This window comes from Sprattus sprattus (assembly GCF_963457725.1).
Source record: "Sprattus sprattus genome assembly, chromosome: 17".
Classification (NCBI taxonomy): domain Eukaryota; kingdom Metazoa; phylum Chordata; class Actinopteri; order Clupeiformes; family Clupeidae; genus Sprattus; species Sprattus sprattus.
Genome location: NC_137915.1, coordinates 7,585,787 through 7,603,986, shown reverse-complemented (window position 1 = coordinate 7,603,986; position 18,200 = coordinate 7,585,787).

The following is an 18,200-nucleotide window of genomic DNA, read 5'->3' as shown; positions in this document are numbered from 1 at the left end:
GTGTTGTAGTGGTTGTAATTGGTCTGGTTGATACTGTAACAGAGTTGGGTTGAAGGAGTACATTTGTATAAATATTGTTGCTGTTTTACAACCCAAAGCTAACTATCGCTGTTCCTTTGCACTTATTGACCTTGATGGACCCTGGCTGTGCCACCAAGGCATTGGAGCCAGTACTGCGGCTTGTCAGAGGGATGTCCAGCAGGCCTTGCCCTAGCTCTCGCCCATGGATGTGTTTCTGAGAGGGAGCGACATGGGCCATAGCCCTACCCTGCTGGGGTCTGCTGAAACCAGAGACCCTTGAAGTGAACATCCGCAGTCTTCAGCGGCTCCACGAGACGCTTTCAGGTACAGGGGCTCTCCAAATGTGGAGTCTGTTCACGTGAAGACATTCTGGACAGTCTGGTCAGTAAGTCATACTACCCCCAGCAAACCACATACCCTGACACACACACACACACACACACACACACACACACACACACACACACACACACACACACACACACACACACACACACACACACACACACACACACACACACTCCCCACCCTTGCCCTCTCCACCAGACCAAGGGCTCAGACCACCCTGAGCTGGTCAGCAACCCCTGCTTACACCTGCCATAAAACTTAAAAGCTACAGTCCCATCTCCCGCCTTTGAAGTGTTCAAAGCATAGCTGACTGACCTTTGATGCGACTTTGGCCACAACACATGTTCTGCACCCATGTATAAACCCGGGCAAGTGAATGGACAGGCTGGGTTTGTTTACCTACATGTGTGAGATGTAAGGGGGTACTCCTTCTCAGCAGTGGAGTGGAGTGCGCCCTCTCCTCTTGTCCCGTCACAGACACAGGCTCCCGTGGTCAGAGAGGTGGACGAGGAAGCAGACCGCAGGCCTGGACTGACCCTCATACACCTCCACATGTGTTCTCCACCCAAGCTCCATACAAACACTGCACCCCGTCTTTCACATCAGGCTCTCTCTTTTGCCTCTCTTTCTCCCTCAACACACACACACACACACACACACACACACACACACGCACACGCACACACACACACACACTCTCTCTCTCTATTCCTGGAAGGACCCATTTCTCATGTTGAATTTGAGTGAAAATAGATATCAGCTGTCATGACAAATTGTAAAGACTCAGAACAAGTACAAACATACCGAGCTGTCGCAAAATATGAAACTTGTATAAACACGTGGCATTTTTTCACGATGTATAAACACATCGAAACACACCGTCAGGAGGCTGGGCTTCTGCTTGGCTGTGTAGAATATATTTCACACCGTGCCAAGTCTTGCGCATTGAACAATAAAGCATTATTTGGTGGCCTGGTTTGACTGGTTTTATATGAGGCGTTATACATCTGGATAAATGTGGAGGTCCATAATGGCAAGCAATTGGTTTAAACCACATGCACTGATCATTGCTCTGTAAATGTCAAAGCCAGCACACTGATATACTGCCTACCTCAGGGAGTCTTTTTTTACTGCCATAGTGACAGTGCCTGAATGACACAGTATCAACATGACCTGCTCCATAAATTGGACTGATATTAAACAATATTTAACCTGCTCTGAATTAACAGATGTGTCAGACAACATGGCAACTTTAGTAAGCATACTCAAATGAATTGATGAGAGAACGAACCACGTTTTTTTCTCTCGTGGGGGGGTGTAGTACAGTTGGAGAGTCAGACATAAGAGTCCTACTCCAGTCTTGATGCCTGAAGGCATTGTCCCATTCCTCAGAGTCACTGTCATCCTGCTGAGAGGGCACTTTGCTAACTTTAGAATGGGTAGTCCTGGTCTGTGTAGTTCTTTTTCTACATGAAACCATTCGTAGCTCCCTCAGACATGCTGTATGACAGTGCCAAGTGTTGGTCGCTGTCAAAGATAGAATGCTGACTGGACAAAATCTGCCCCGTTGACATGGTGACCCTAAGAATAACCTACAGAATGTACAGTGAGTCTTCTTCTTTTTCTTCTTCTTCCTTTTCCTCATCTTTTTCTTCTTCTTCTTCTTCTTGTCCATCTACTGTTGTCTTGGAACGGATGCTCTCTCTATCTTATTGTACGACCTATCATTGCCTCTTTAACGAGGTCACCCATAGAATGTGACATCTTAATTTAGAACGATATGATAAATATACATGTGTAGTACTTCAGTGAGCAATGTACCTAACACTACTGCAACAGTGCATGTCTAAGGTGAACCTCTGTTTTATGAACCCGTTAGGTGTGGTGTTAGGCTTCACATGTCAGTGTCAAATCCATCTTGAAGACCTACCGATGCACATTAAACCTCTCCACTGGGGCGGAGTATGTCGTATCATAAACCTAACAAACCTTAAATATCAGAGGCCGACACAGAAGCATTTTATTTGAATGGATGAGAACACACACCCACACACACACACTCACTCATACACACTCACACACACACACACACACCCACACACACATATACATACATTATGGCAGGCCGATAACAGCTCCACCTCAGGCTAGCGGGGACCAAAAGAATCACTTACACGCCATTCATGAACGGTGTGTGCGAGAAATACTCCACCACGCCTGTCAACACCAATGCGTCTGCTGACATGACAAGCCCCTTAAACTCTGATGGGCATTAATCACCAGGTCCTTCTGAAACAAGCCTGTGTTCGGTGCCTGTCATGTGTGCAGCCCTGACACCCCTGCATGGTGCATTGGGGTATCACTACGACTAACCCTACCTCAGGAGAGGGGCATGGCGGTGAAAGAGGTGAAGTACCTCCCTACCAACTCAGGATAGCTCAGACAGGGCACTCTATAGGACAGTGGATGCAGTATGGCCGTCAATGTGGCTGGCTGTCACTCTCAAATCAGTTCCATTTCTACAACAAATCAAAAACCCGCCAGTATGTTTCAATTTTAAACTTAGTTGTAAATACACCAGAATGACAATAACCAGTACAGATTAATGACAATAACCTTTTAAAATGTAAACAAAAATCCCAAACAATTACATGTACCCCAGGTGATTTGGTAATTCAAAAAAAATAATGATGAAATAGATTAAATGAATGTGTGTGGACAAGTATAAAAAGGGGACAGCAAAATCAGATATTCAGATCATGTTGTTTTATTGATTGTAAAACCAGTAAGGACGCCTCAATGTGTTAATAATGAGGTTTACATAGTAAAATAATAATGTCAATCTTCTTTGTCTTAGAATGTCGGCGTCACTAAAGCAAACCGAACCATGGATTCTGCTTTTGTCTCTTAACACAGTCCCCATGGGCTCGAGTGGTGTGAGCGCTCAGGGTAAACGTGTCACCTCGTTAAATTGAGCGTGCAAAAACAGTTAGTGTTTGTTTGTGTTTGTTTATTGCAGCAGGCGAGATGTTAGTGAAGTTTATAAACAGATTCTCTCTTTGGGCTGGCACCTCGTAAGGGCTGAGTGCAGTGACTGAAGTGAACGCAATTTTTCTGCTCTTAACACCCTTAAATGTGCCTATCTTTTGTTAGTTTTTTTTGTCTTTCATTAATTGTTGAAGTGCGCGATTAGAGCAGCTCGAAAACCTCATTCCTGATATATTCATAAAGAGTAAAGACAACATTATAGCATTAAGATGTCAGAAATGTCAGTCATGCACCATTATGCATATTAGGTTACATTAAAACTGCATTGAATTGTAACACACTGAATTTGATGTTTTACTTCTAGTCACATTTTTGTTTGGTTAGTAAGTTCTTCTTTATGTGTCTCAAGTACAAGTGTTAATTTCATTGTTTGGTTTTAAAATGTCTGCAGGTTGACTTTATCGTTATCCCGAAGGAGTTTGCAATGCTGTTAAAAAATGACTCTGTTCCCGGGTTCAATTTCGGAAAGAATTTCACCGAAACGTGTTTTCGACTTAATTCCTTCCCTTTTTAATCGCCTTGCTAAAGAGGGACAGTTTCCATTTTCTACAGCACCCCCAGTCCATCCGGCGGGAGGAGAGCGGACAGACAGACTAGCGATAATACTGCCCAATCATGTTCAGCACTCCGCTCTGTCTCAGCGCTGCACTGCCGAAGGGGCATCGAGGGAGGTTTCGGTCAGTCTCAGCACAATAGTGGGCTGGACAGCTGTTATGGCCCGACCCTGGTGTTTACCTATAACCTCCGTCACGCCAGCTAGCTAGGTGCGTTCTACACATGCGTGTCCAACTCCTTATAGGTATTGCAGAAAATATTGCCAGGCAACCGTCAGTCTGGTAGATTGAAAAAATAGGGATGTAGAAGTTATGGCATAGGCTAGCCTACAAGCCGTTTGTCTTTAATGATTAAAAATCCACAAAATCTCAACAATGAAAAAACTTTTTTTATCCATACGCTGCGTTTGCGGCTTAGGTTATTCCTTCATTGGCTATTCCTTCATTCTTGTATAGGCTATACAAGAAACGCAAAATGTAAAGTTGCCCCATTGTGTTTTTTATGTTGGTTTTACTTTTATTCTTTTTAATGTTGTGTATTCATCTGCCCTGCACTTCTCCGTCATTAGCCTACGTGAAAGACATAGACTACGTGGTTGGCTGAGATAAAAGTGGATTTTAATGACCACATTACAACAGTATTGAAAACAATTTATCCTCACCAAATGACCAAATGTGAATAGTGTTATATAAATAATTGATATATGCTGTCACCAATGCTATTGTTTTGTATTAGTGTTTACTGTCATTATTGCTATAGTATTGTTTTGTATTGTAAGTGTTTTATTATTTAATTTTTTTTATAGACTCACTACTATAGTAACCATTCGATCTGCATGTAGTCAAAAGTTCAGTTTGTCCCTCGTACTCAGTTGACGGATGAGGGAGCAGACTATCCGCCTGCTTCAGTCGCTCTTTGAAGACTGCCTTGGAAACGGGACTGGGGCGAAAGCATCAAATCTTGCCAAGTACTTAAAAGTCAACATCGTCTATCTTTGGTTCACAGACGCATCCACGCTCCCAAGAGCGTTTCCTTTGATCTCCTTTATTTCTCCTTCTTCTTATTTTCTACACAAGATCTGTTATGCCCTGAAATTCTTTAGTTTTCCATAGAAACATGTCCCTTCCTTTGGAATATTGATGTTTTCTTCTTCGCGGGGGTTATGATATGGTGAATCAGAATCCAAAAGCAACGGACAATGCCAGTATTCATGGTCGGGCTTTTTGTTCTTTGTTTGGTTTTGTCTTGTTACTCAAACCCCTCATTTCTCAAATGAATACAAATATTGTTGATTCTGTTGATGTCCGCTCTCAAGTCACTTCAGCTGCCTTTCAGCGTCTCAACTCTTTGTTAAAGCAGCAGGTTGCGCCGCCATGGCGCTGTACTGTAGGCCACTAAAGCAGACAATGAGTTGGGGCTTGAAAGCGGGAGGCCAGTCTCTCCTCTCCCTCCCTCTCAACTAGCTCTTTCTCTTCCTGGCTCTATCTTTCCCTTCCTCACACTCACATCCATGCATAGAGGCACATTCGCGATCACACACAAACACCTTCACACAGAGACGTTTGATTTATTACATCTAGAATGGAAGTCGTCCGTAACCTTCGCAGGGAGAAGCAGAGGTTGCGCAGGAGTCCTGGATGTTGCGCCAAATCTGAAAATACAAGTAGGCTACATCGTGCAAGAAAGCCTTTGAATTCAACGACACCCCCCCCCCCCCCCCCCCCCCCCAAACACACACATACACTCCGCCCAACCCTTCCCCCTCTCAGCTCTTCATCCTACTGACATTTCTGGTGGACCAGGCTTTTCTTCTGCATTGTCAGGTTGTCACCTCAACAATATACATCTTCGCCACACAAATTTCAGGCCCTTTGATCTACAGTTTGAAAAGAACAAAGTTATGAGAGATGCTTTTGTGCATGAGCTTCTAAATCTTTTTAAGAGTATAGAGAAATGGCTAAAGTCAGAGAAATGGTGACTGATTGGACCAGATTTAGTCATAATGTTTCAGATTTTGAGTGTGCAGTTTTGTACTTGGATGCTTGTTGCTTCAAATGGGCTCAAGAAGTTGAATGAGCAAACTTGACACTGTGGCAATGCTAGTAAACCCGTATACAATGGTGACGTCTCCATATATCATAGACGACTCGTAAACTAATAATCAGCGGTATCATATTAACAGCTATCCACTTGATATGGAATTCCAAAGATGCTTTCATTCCCTCCTGGCCAGCGTAAAGCATCTTGACCCAAATATCAATTCTACGGAGCTGCTTTTATGTATCTGGTGTCAGCTTTCACTGGTGCTTCGTTTGAATTACTGGGGCAGTCATCAAGTTTCTCTCTCTTGCTCTGCATGTGCCTATGCATGCATGTTTATGTGCGCGCGCGCGCGCGCGTGTGCCATGGTACTGTTTACTTCTTGAAATACATGTCTGTACAATGAGGGACTCACTTAATTCTAAACAAGGAGAGTATGATTCTACGGTGTCAAGTAATCACATATTTCATCCCAAGGCTTTGTTCTGTTACTTATTGATGCCTCCTATCAATGTTCAAAGATCATGGGTGGGATCCCCAATAACGTGTCTCTAAAGGTTTTACAAAATCCTGAAAGGTATACCTTACTAAAGGTGAATACTTCTCTAGGCGTCTTTCCAAAACCATCTCTTGAGAGTTCATCTAAGGGAAACCTTCCTATGAATACCCATGTTATGCCCATTTCTGGAATGGATTATAGTCATCCAAGTAGGTTTCAGCCTGAGTGAGATAAGTATGATGGGCATGACTCAGATTGGAGCGCAAGTGATCGTTATTAGAAAGAAGATCAACACGAAATGTACTACGCAAGTCAAACATTTAAAAAGTTCCTAAATAGGGACGGCTGTAGGCTAAATGTTACTCATAAATTTGTATTCGCTGCATTGTATTCGTATTGTATTAATATAGTCTTATTATTATTATTATTATTATTTAATGAAGCACAAAATGCAATGCAACATAGTGCTCGTCCAGACAGTAACACAACATTTTAAGGCTTTACAACATTTGTTTTATCTGAAAACTGTGTTTTTAAGGTACAGCCTAGAGTGGTCCAGACCAACCTTAGCAACGTTTCTGTTAGAGACGGAAGCCTACCATAGGGACGTTCTGGGAAACACCTCGAAACGTTAAGGTACAGCTTAATGTAGGCAATAACTTATGAACGACGTCATGTTAAGAATCCATTGGGAAACCCACCCCATGTGCACAAAAAGCACTTAAAAAACACTTAAAGCAAACATTTTATAAACATAGAAATAGCCTATATTAAATATAAAAATGATATAATTATCATCCCAAGTACCTATGCAGATAATTGCTTTGATCCATATCATTCGTTATTTTATGCTTTATTTTAAAGCTTTTAACAAACGTATTGATGTGCCCGGTACTATTGACATAATTCATATAGATTTGGACGGCTTTCGTGTGAAAATGACCAACCATATGGTTATATTCCAAATTATGTTTGAATTGAAAATTATATTTAAATGTCCTTTCTCCCTTCATAGTACAGATTTGAGTTTTCATTGCAATCACATCAGAGACTGCTACAAGATACAAAACACTTCCAAACACGTATAAACTATTCAGAATCTCAGTCTTTTTCTCCACTGAGGACATCCATCAGCTGAAAAGGATGTGTCACGCTCTTGCATGTCCCTTAGAAAAACCAATTGTGATTTAGACAAACATTGGGGAAAACATAAAGGCAAAGGTCAAGTTCTTTTCTCAGTTCAAGTACGTGCTGATTCACCTACAAGTCGACGGGGCAGAGCACTTTACTATAGGCCCCTGTCGGCAGAATTGATGTGATGGAGATGGTAGGAAAGAACATTGCACTCAGTGATACACCTTTTCCATTTTTTGTTCCTCTTTTTGTTACTCTTCCTCCGCGATTCCTCCTCCATCCCCTCCCCTTTCCGTCTGTCTTGCCAAGGCACCAGGGAAATTAAAGTGCTGCTCACGTTAAAGTCTTTCGAACCAATGATTAAGCGACACCACTTTGCTTCCCGTGGAATACCCTTCAGCAGAATATGCTCGACAGATCAACTTTGCATTTTCTTATAGCCATAGAATAAAATTACGACTGCTTCAAGGCACTTCCTCCCTCTGATACTTAATGAAACTTTAAACTAGAGGAAAAATAACCCGTATGATAACACAGGGACTCACAATATTAAGACCTTAAATGCGTGCTTTTATGGGCAATACGGACAGGTATTTCTTTTTCCCCCCTGCTTTATTCATGCAAGTTCAATTATATTCAAAGCAGACAGGCGGATTAGAAGAACAAGTAGCTTTAATTGCACGGCAGGTATAACGAGCAGGTCTAATCTAGCTTCCCCTCTCCCTCTATTGAGTTTTTGTCGACCTAATGAATGACAGGTAGAGCTGCTTCCTGCTTTCACACGTGCAAAAATAGGCCTCTCTCTGCTTGTAGCCATGGACCCTAGCTGAGCACGGGAAACAATTGATTTTAAGCGTATAGTTAATTATGCTCAGAAAATAGACAGCGATCCTTGGCCTGGCATCAATGCAAGATAAGGATGGTGAGGTGATATCTTGCATAAATCTCATGTTGATACTGCACTGCGTGCAGCTTTCATACATGTTTTATTCACCCATTCAATATCATATTGAGGACAACTATTAAATGCAAAAAATGTAACGTATTGCTTATATAATGTAGTATATATGACTTACCCCCTACAAGCCTCTTCTGATGTCGTAAAAAGACTTTGCTTTGCTTTACCACGGTCTTCATCTGGAGCTTTCTAACATTTTTAACCAGCAGTTAACACTGAGTGAGAACAAATAAGGGGGTGAAATTCCAGACTAGTCCTCGTCTCTCCTCTGTGCAGTTTCCTCAGCTACACAAAAGAGTATTATGAAAAATAGACTAAGCCCGAAGAATGTCACAGTGGTCGACTTATTATTGAAGTTTTTCTGTATGAGAGGAGAAAAGTCGCATAGAAACTTTACTTTTCATGAATTAACTCGTAGACAACAGGGATAAGCCTGGGTAGATATTATAGTCACTGCATGATGATTTACGAATCATGAAAGATAAAATGCCCTAGTTCTCAAAGCCTAGCACAGCCATTGATATTGTATTGAGTATTCAGGAAATAACCACAAAAGCATGCGAAACAAGAATATTATAATTTTATGTGTGTGTGTTTGAGTCTAAGCTATCAAAATAAATGGAGCTGAAATATTACTGTTTATTATAGTTCATCACGTGCTGCTATTTTATTAGCCTTATAATGCATACAGATTTTTGATAGCTTCATGTCACGCAATAAATGACATCACGAAAATGTGGAAAGTCTATACATAAGTAGAGTAAAAGCTTTAGAGCCTAATGTCAGCAGTGATAACAAATGAACAACAACAGCAGCAGAAACAATGACAAGTATAGTCTAATAATAATAATGCTTATGATGAAGATGAAAGTGGTGAGTGGCGCATTGTAGATACTGTTGTTTTCAGTGTACTTACTTAAATTACAAAGTTAGTCTACTATAGCAATGACATGCACTGTGTAATGAGCATGCCTGTCTCTCCCTTCAGACTGACACAGTGACCCTGGGCAAACTGGAGCCCACAAAAAGCAATATGGTTCATGCCACCGCAGCCACATGCTGGCGATATTACAGCGACGACGTTTTGTTCTATTAACCATGGTGTAACTGAATTTATGGGCCTGCCCGTTTATTTCAATGCTGTCAAATCAGAATGAGTGACAAACTCATAAACCGGCCGTGATGTTTTTATTTGATTATTTCCTATTTGCATATGACATTGTACCCATGGAGAAGAAGTGGTTGCCCTTACACAATGGGATTAGCTTCCATGATTAAGAAAATGACAATACAAAGGCCCAGTCTACCAACACATAAGGCGCATGACTTGATCGACCCCTGAATCAAATCAAATATTGGGCAAACTTTCACAAAAAACACATTCAGTTTGATTAAACTTTCAAATCTGCTAAATAAATGAAAACATAGTTTCAACATGGTTCCCAATTAGTGGTTAAAGAAATGGCCACGTGTCGAGTCAGCCTTAAAGAGAAAAAAAGAATGCATAGGGCGGAAATGAACTCCAGTTGAATGACACTTTACTCGCCGGTGATTAATATTGACCCGTTCCCCCTTCCTGTTCAGCGCTTTAATAGCACGCAGGTGGCTGTTGACATTTCACTCACAGCCTCACCTCTAAAACCTGCACTGATGCAAAAAGACAGTTCATCTTAACCACCAGAAGCTGTACCGGAAAAATGCGAAGAAGACGACGCAGAACACATCATGACGAAAATGTCACAACAACAAACGATAATAATAATAATAATAAATAGGCTACACTCACATCCATACATAGCCTATATATTTTTTTTTAGCCTATATTTTTTTTTATATATTTGTGTGTGTGTGTGTGTGTGTGTGTGTGTGTGTGTGTGTGTGTGTGTGTGTGTAATGTGTATATACATTTTGTGTGAATACACTATTTTTGTTACAGCATTTTTCTATTAGGGCTGTGCAGTATAGGCTCTTTGTTACTTTTTGTGAAGTACATTTTGGAAACTTTGCAACTTACATCTCAAACAAAAGTTTTCAGATCTACTCCATACTGTCAATATTAGTCTACATATCTGCAAAGAAATTCGTTTGTAGTCCTATGTTTCGCCAAGGAAGTCCACCGAGACAAGGTAATGTTATTACTGTGACAAGCAACTGTCATCGACTGGCCGATGACATAATAACGGTTAATAGGGCGTGATAGAATGACATTAAACTTAACAAAGATGTATCAAAAAATACTAAAAGTCGACGTGTGCATTAATGTGATCTGTCTGGGCCGTCGAACATTTCATTAATTTGTAATTTATGAATGTTTGACAAATATCACAAAGTGTGTAAATATACTGAGGCGTAATGTGTTTTCTGCGGGAGATGGAGAAATGACCCAAAGTCTTTGTTGCTGGTAGAGTGATCACAAGAATTATGCTTCTTTTCAAACTGTGCTTTCATATGCACACCACATTTCCAAGCTGACATGTGAAATAGTGCAGATAAACCAATGGCTTAAAACGGAATATTACTGCATCATGAATTTACATTTTTAAAACATTTGTTGTGATTCATGAAGAAAAACAGACCCATTATCTTTAGAATGTCTGTGTGCTTGTTTTGCATCCTGGTATTATTTTTGCATCGATGACAAATGTATAGACGCTTACATGAAAAAAAAAACGTAACACCATCAAGATCATCTTACTGTTTAGCAGTGAAACTTTGGAGAGAGAAAAAAAACTTCACCAAAGGATTATTTTCGCGTGCAGAAAACCAAAGACGTGCGGTTTTCCTCCATCCAACTGGACAAGGCTGAACTTTACTGTGAGGCTGTAAACCTATCGACTGTACAGTTGATGTCATTGCCTCTCTGGGAGTTTTCCCCTCTCCTCATGGTTTTTCGGGGGAGACTAAGGCCAAAAAATCATTCGTTCCCAAGTTACATGAAATTTGAAGCCTCAGAAGAGTGGTGCAAGGTTTTGCTTGCAATGTGTTTTTGTGCACGTGATGAAGGCACGCTACATTTCTGTGGAGTTGGAAAAGATCAGGGCAAACTTATCCTCTCTGTTCTGTATTCTATTGGACGACAATATAGTGTAGCCTATGACAGGGAAAATGTTTGTTTGTTCATGACAAGTCATTGTTTTGCCCTATACTGTTTAGCTGGCGAGGGTCAGAGCAGATGTGCAGTAGGATGGTAGACTATGCGTGTCTTGGAGCAGCGGGAGGGAGGACCCGTTAAACTGCTCCTCACTGGTGCACATATAGTGTTACCAACCCTGATCATGATATAGCACCGCCATTTCCCCGGTGACTCCCCGTGAGTTATAACCATGCGAAATGTAGGACTTTCGACAAAAGCACTCCTGCATTTGGATTTCAAAATCTCTAATCCTCTTTGGCTGTGCATTGGTTTCACTCCTGACCAACTGGTGCTCTGTTCTGCATCTTGGCATTTTTGGGAGAGGAGATCCTTCTCCTCAAAGACGGAACTCACTGTCACGCATTACGTCTGTTGTCATACCTCTTAACTCAGCCACAACACACACACGTACTCACTCTATTTACACACTGCTCAATCAAGACACACATGGACACGCGCGCGCGAGAGATGCGCAAGATGGCAAGGAGAGAGGGACGAGCCAATAAATGATTAATTATGTCGCAGAAATATTGAATCGCTGAAGGGCACATTTGCCAATTCATAATCATTTGTCCGCGATTATGATGTATGGGCCACTTATTTGAATCCGATAAGTTTTCACGAAAATCCTCATTACTTCCCCCTTCGTTTCATTATGAGCATCGTGGTGTTCTGTATTCACTGGAAGATGTGTCTGGGTGTGATGGATAGGCTAACCCTCTGGCCTAATATAGAACCGTTTAATTCTGTCAGTTTCTGTTTTGAGAAAAGAGCTCCACATTAACGAAGGAAAAGCAAGTTTTCATTTGTTAGGGATTTGTCGTTGTTTTGGAGATGTGGCCTTCTGAAAGCTGGACAGCTAAGTGAACATTTGAAGTGGATTTTGCTTGGGAGGTCAACCAGCAACTTAAACAAATGTTACCTTATGAGGTTTTGGAGATCTTGCCACCTGGCAGAATACCAACATAACGGATTTCTATATTAAAGCAGGAGAGGCGTTTCCCCCTGTCGTTAGTGAATAGGTAGGCCTATTTCTTGGTGCAACAATTATATTTTAAAGTTACACTGTATCTATTTGTAATGGTTATTCATGTGCTAAACAAAGAAGACCTAGCTCTTTCGCCACCATATTTCAGCATAGAGCGAAAAGAAAAGAGCAAACGAGTTCATGTTTTGCACTTTTAACTCTGATGTTAAGGGAATTTAACACCCCCTTCCTCTCTCTCTCTCTCTCTCTCTCTCTCTCTCTCTCTCTCTCTCTCTAACTCTCGCTCTCACGCACACACAGACTCAACTGCATACAACTTCATATTCAACTTGAAATGCATCTGAACAAGGGCAAACCTCGCCAGTTGCGTCAAATCAATTACTGCTCTATTTGCATCACCTTTAAAACGCAAAAGATCACTTCAAATCAAAGTAGTAACTCTCCAAATGCGTTCCTACACCGACACATTCAGACTCCATATAAAGAGCTAATGGTGAAGCCCCTCTCCAGTTTGGTGGATTCTGTTCCATTTTCTGGTTCATATTCCTCTTTTTGTTCAACTTTATTATACTAAATAGACAGTCCTTGTTGCAAACTATAAGAACAAATTGGAGAGGGAAATCTACGATCAAAGGAAACGAAATAAGCACGGGTCGTTCGCCTCATTCATGCAGCTGCTTTGAGTCTCAAGGCCAACAAGCGTGTCTTACACTGAAAGGGAGTTCCTATTCAGACTGCAGGTGCGAAATAGTGTGGCACATTCTGCCACATTATGAGAAGGTTGTTAGAGATCAACTATGGGGGCTGATTCTCTCCGAAGGAGATGCGCTCATCCATGAAAGTAAAATAACTTAGTGCCTGAAAATAGGAGACGGTGGTAATCCACTCATGGGGCCAGATTCAGTCAACCCACTTCAGAAATTAGTTGTTTTGCTGACTGAAATATTCATCTATCTGACGCTTTGACGCTTTATCGTTTCCTCATACTGTGTGAGTCTTGCAGAGATCAAGCGGTGTTCGCTTTGCAAAGCTAGTGTCGACCTGTGAATAACCCCTAAAACTTGCCCAAATGAAAAAAGTTAACTATCAATAACTTTTATCGACTGATTTATTTATTTAAACGTTCTTAGGGTTCATATGGACATATTCATAAAAGCTCAGCGTTGGTGGATGAGTTAGAGTTAGCTTAGCCTACTATTTTCTTGGGTGCCACGAGAAGTTACGTCCACATATTAGCCTGTTGAAAAGTCATGGTGTGTTGTGATATAAATATAACCACCTTCAACTGAGAGCAAAATTGCATTTTCAACAGTATTTTTCATCCTGTTATTTCAAGTCATTGGACTTTACTCGTTAGTGTCATATTTGAAAGAAATCGATGTTTCCTCCAGTGTCAAAAGCTAAATGGGTATTTTGTGGGTTTATTATCCTAGTTTATTTTTGAAAACCTGCTAGAAATATCAGCTTTCTTCATATCTTTTAACAAGTTACAGTTAGATTGACAGTTTGTACGCAATAGCCTAGTATTAATGTAGGCTATGTTGTGGGCCTCTCAACATCAAAAAGCAGACAGGTTTGTGTTGAACAGCAGGGACTTGACCTTACCCACAAGAGGCCACGGGGAATAGTCGTCGAATAGAGATGTGTATTCGCCATACTAAAACAAATGTCGAAGGTATGGCTATTTTAATTGCATCTCCCGGGGGGCGTCGTGTGTTTACATTTTAAGACACGCTTGTGATGTGGACGAATCAAACTGTGTTGCCACTCTGAAAAAGTCCGAGCTTAAATTAATTTCTGTCTTGACTTTGCCTCGAGTTAGAAACCGACTAACGAAATAGGCGGGGCACTCCAAAGTTTTCAGTTCACGGATGAGGCCCTCGCCTCGTCTGAATTTTGGCCAGGTCTGACTGCATGAACTGAGTTCAAGCACAACTAATTCCATACGTTTAAATTACCTTGCATACCACTGGCTTAGTGGTCCAAAGTGCTTTTTATCCCTATTTATTGTTTGTTTTTCTTGACAGTTGTGTCTGCTGTTGGATAGAGTGCTATCAATGGTTTACCTGAATTATAGCATAGAAAATGGCTTTGTGTAACTAGTAGGCTACTCAAAGTGAATCAATTACGAGCAGCTTACATCGACAGAACATTAAGTATGGAGGCGGGGTTTTGTATTTATGCTTGAAGCCCTTTCCCATTTTTACACAGACTGTGCTTACGGTACTCGTTTGACATTGCACCTGTCCAGGGATTTTACATGCCAATTCCGGCCACATCCAGTGATGTGTAATTATGACGTGGAATAGAAGACTGAATAGGCGGCAGAAATGCTTTTTTTTCTTAAGAGACAGCTAATCCCCTATTAAAAGGGCTTTGTTAAATAATGCAGGACAGTTTCCGGAAGCAGGATTATCGCCTCCATTATCTTACAAAGAAATGATATTTCACACCTAAATGAATCTAAGTGTGTCATAATAACACTGAAAGGACCAAAGAACTAAAATTAAATGAATTCATTTTCTATTTCCTCCCAACTGGGTTGTTAGGATGCACCAATTGGGCTGTTAGGATGAGAATCGTTTAACGTAAAATTGTTGAACTAAGAACGTCTACGAGTGTTTGTGTATCTTGAAAAAGGTCCTAAAACACATTTAAATGCCACATGTACACATACAATTCGCACATAGTCTACAAAATTCCATAAAATAAGCTGACCTTGATATAAGGAAACAGCGTGAGCTTAATTAATGGTCAGTATGCTTTAGCAAATAGAATCACCGGCATTTCTTCCGTTGGTGTTTTTTTGCATTGATGAAACTGTAAAGTAGGCCTAATGCATTCATACATTTAGAAAAATATCAACATTATTATTAATACAAAATATTATTATCAATATAATTATTGTAAAGGTATTATAATAATACTTGTTATCAAGTTGACGTGACCATGTGATCTCGAACATCACTTCCTTTGGGCTCAGTCCAATTATTGCTTTTTTAACGAGATCATGTATGCTAGTTTTGTTACTATTTCTTCAGTCCAGTGATCCTCCTGTTGCTTATGAGCTGTATACAGACACTTGTCTCTGGTCAAACGATTAATGTCGCATTGACATGCAACACGACCCATGGTCCCTCCCAAATCTTTCTTTCCCTGTCTGTCTTTCTTTGCTTAAACACATACGACCGAAAATACTCCCGCGCACGCGCGCGCAGACAAGATCAGAAACACACTCTCTCTCTCTCCCTTTCCCTCCCTCCCTCTCTCTCTTTCGGTCTCTCTCTCTCACACACACACACACACACATACACACACACACAAAGAGAGAGAGGGGGAGAATACACACTAAAACTAAAACATTCTTTAAAAAGGTTAACAGTTAAATCTTGTCTTGCTTTTTAAAAGTGTTCTATCCCAGGTCGAGAACAACAACTAAAAGCTTAAGACAACTCCGAAGATATGGGGCGAACAGAATCAGTGACAAAGCGGCTTTTTCCGTGTCATCGACGTCGTTTAGACGACATGGAAGAATCCCTCCGATAATAACTGCCACATCAAAGGCTCCCTGGTACAATTCAGACTGAACTATGCCTTTCTCTATTCACACACACAAGAGCTACTACTAAGGAGGAATCAACTGTAAAGTTTTTTTTCCTCTTTGCCACGGTGTTTATTTTCTCTCTTTTCAGCTGGGTACTTGGTAAGAGTAAACAGACAGACAATAACAAAAAAGAAACAAACTCAAAACGCATCTGATCAGATAGTAGACGGCCGTGCTCTTGGCAGACTTCCTTGGGAGCTGAAAAGAAAGTGGGAGACCACTCACTTCCCTGCCCTTTACTGGTAAACTCCGAGCTCAACTCAGTGCTACACATCTAGAAAAATGTTTCACATATGACCGACATGAAAAATTGGAAGACCTTTTGCTTTTTTGTAACTTGCTCGCCTTTAACTACACTTCTCAAAGCTCAAATAATAACCTACATCAAATTGATCACGTATTGTACTAATATTGGATTCTGTTTTTAAACGTGTGCTTTCGACACATGTGTGTGCCTTGTTATATTGCACTTTGTCCCCAAAAGCATGCCCAAACACCGATGTCATCGAGAGATTCCTTTTCTCTGCATTTAAATCTACGCGACGTATAGTCTCGTGAATTTAAGTCATTTCCCAGAGCCTACCTCTTACGTCATTCATAAGTTACCTTAACGTATCGAGGTGTTTCCTCGAACATCCTTGAGGTATACCTTCTCTAAGAGATACTGTAGTAATTCTGGTGTAGACCACACTTAGGCTACATAACACAGTTTTCAGTTTCTAAAACAAAGTTTTAGAGCCCACAGATGTAGGCTATGACTACGACTTAAGACCAATATGTAAATTGCATTACATTGTGTTCTTCATAAAGTAATACATAAATACATTATTATTTAAAAAAAAATGAAAAGCCTACATCAAGTTCGAATCCTTTGTGAATACAAATCTATGAGTAATCTATTGGCCTGCAACTGTTTTGGAACTTTTTTATATTGACTTTAGCCTTTCTTGTCGATGTTGTTTCTAATAATGATCACCTGGGCAAGAATCTGGCACATGCTCATAATCTACTCATCTGACGCGTTGTCAAATCTACGTGCATGACAATAATCGATTCCAGAAACATGGATTCAACCTCTTAAGGTGTAGGCTACATAAAAAGGTTCCTCTTAAAGTGAACTCTTAAGTGATGGTTTGGGAAACACTCGTAGAAAAGTAAATATCTTTAGTACGACTTCATCGGTCGCTAAAAACGCCGTAACTGAGAAACACACCCAGATGTCTAACATGTTAAATGGATCAGATTAAAAAGAATAGTAAGCTATGGTACATAATTACACTTACCATGAATGCATGTACAATTGTCCCAAACATGTCACACCCGTCACTATGTTGCTGACCTCTATGGAAACGTGTGACAAAAGTAGGGGAACATTTGCTTTTTCTTGTGAATAAAAACATATATTATCATTTCCTACCCCATGGGCGGGCAAATATTACACTCTTCACAATAGGCTTTGGAGATCTTCGCTTCGGCCCCACGTTATTTGAGTTTGACTCAGCTACCGCTATAGAACTCCTAACTCACCATGAAGATTCACCGTCGTGAAGAAATGGCTCTTTGTATAAAAAGAACTTTGAAGTCAGTATGGGAATATGCAAGCCTTTCATCAAATGCTACCCACATAACCTCCGCATGAAAGCCAGTGTAGGCAGGCAATAAAGAAAAAAAAGGTTGGGGGTAAAGAAAAATAATAAAAAAGAAGTGAAGTAAGACAGCACAATCAGTATTGTCAACTTGTATTTTAGGAGGGCTTGATCTGCTTTCTAAGCCAAGCACATGTGTGAACTTTTCGGTTATGGAAATGCACACAAAGTGCAGATCTACACTTTGGGCTTTGTTTCTAAAATGACGATAAATGGAGGCTTCGAG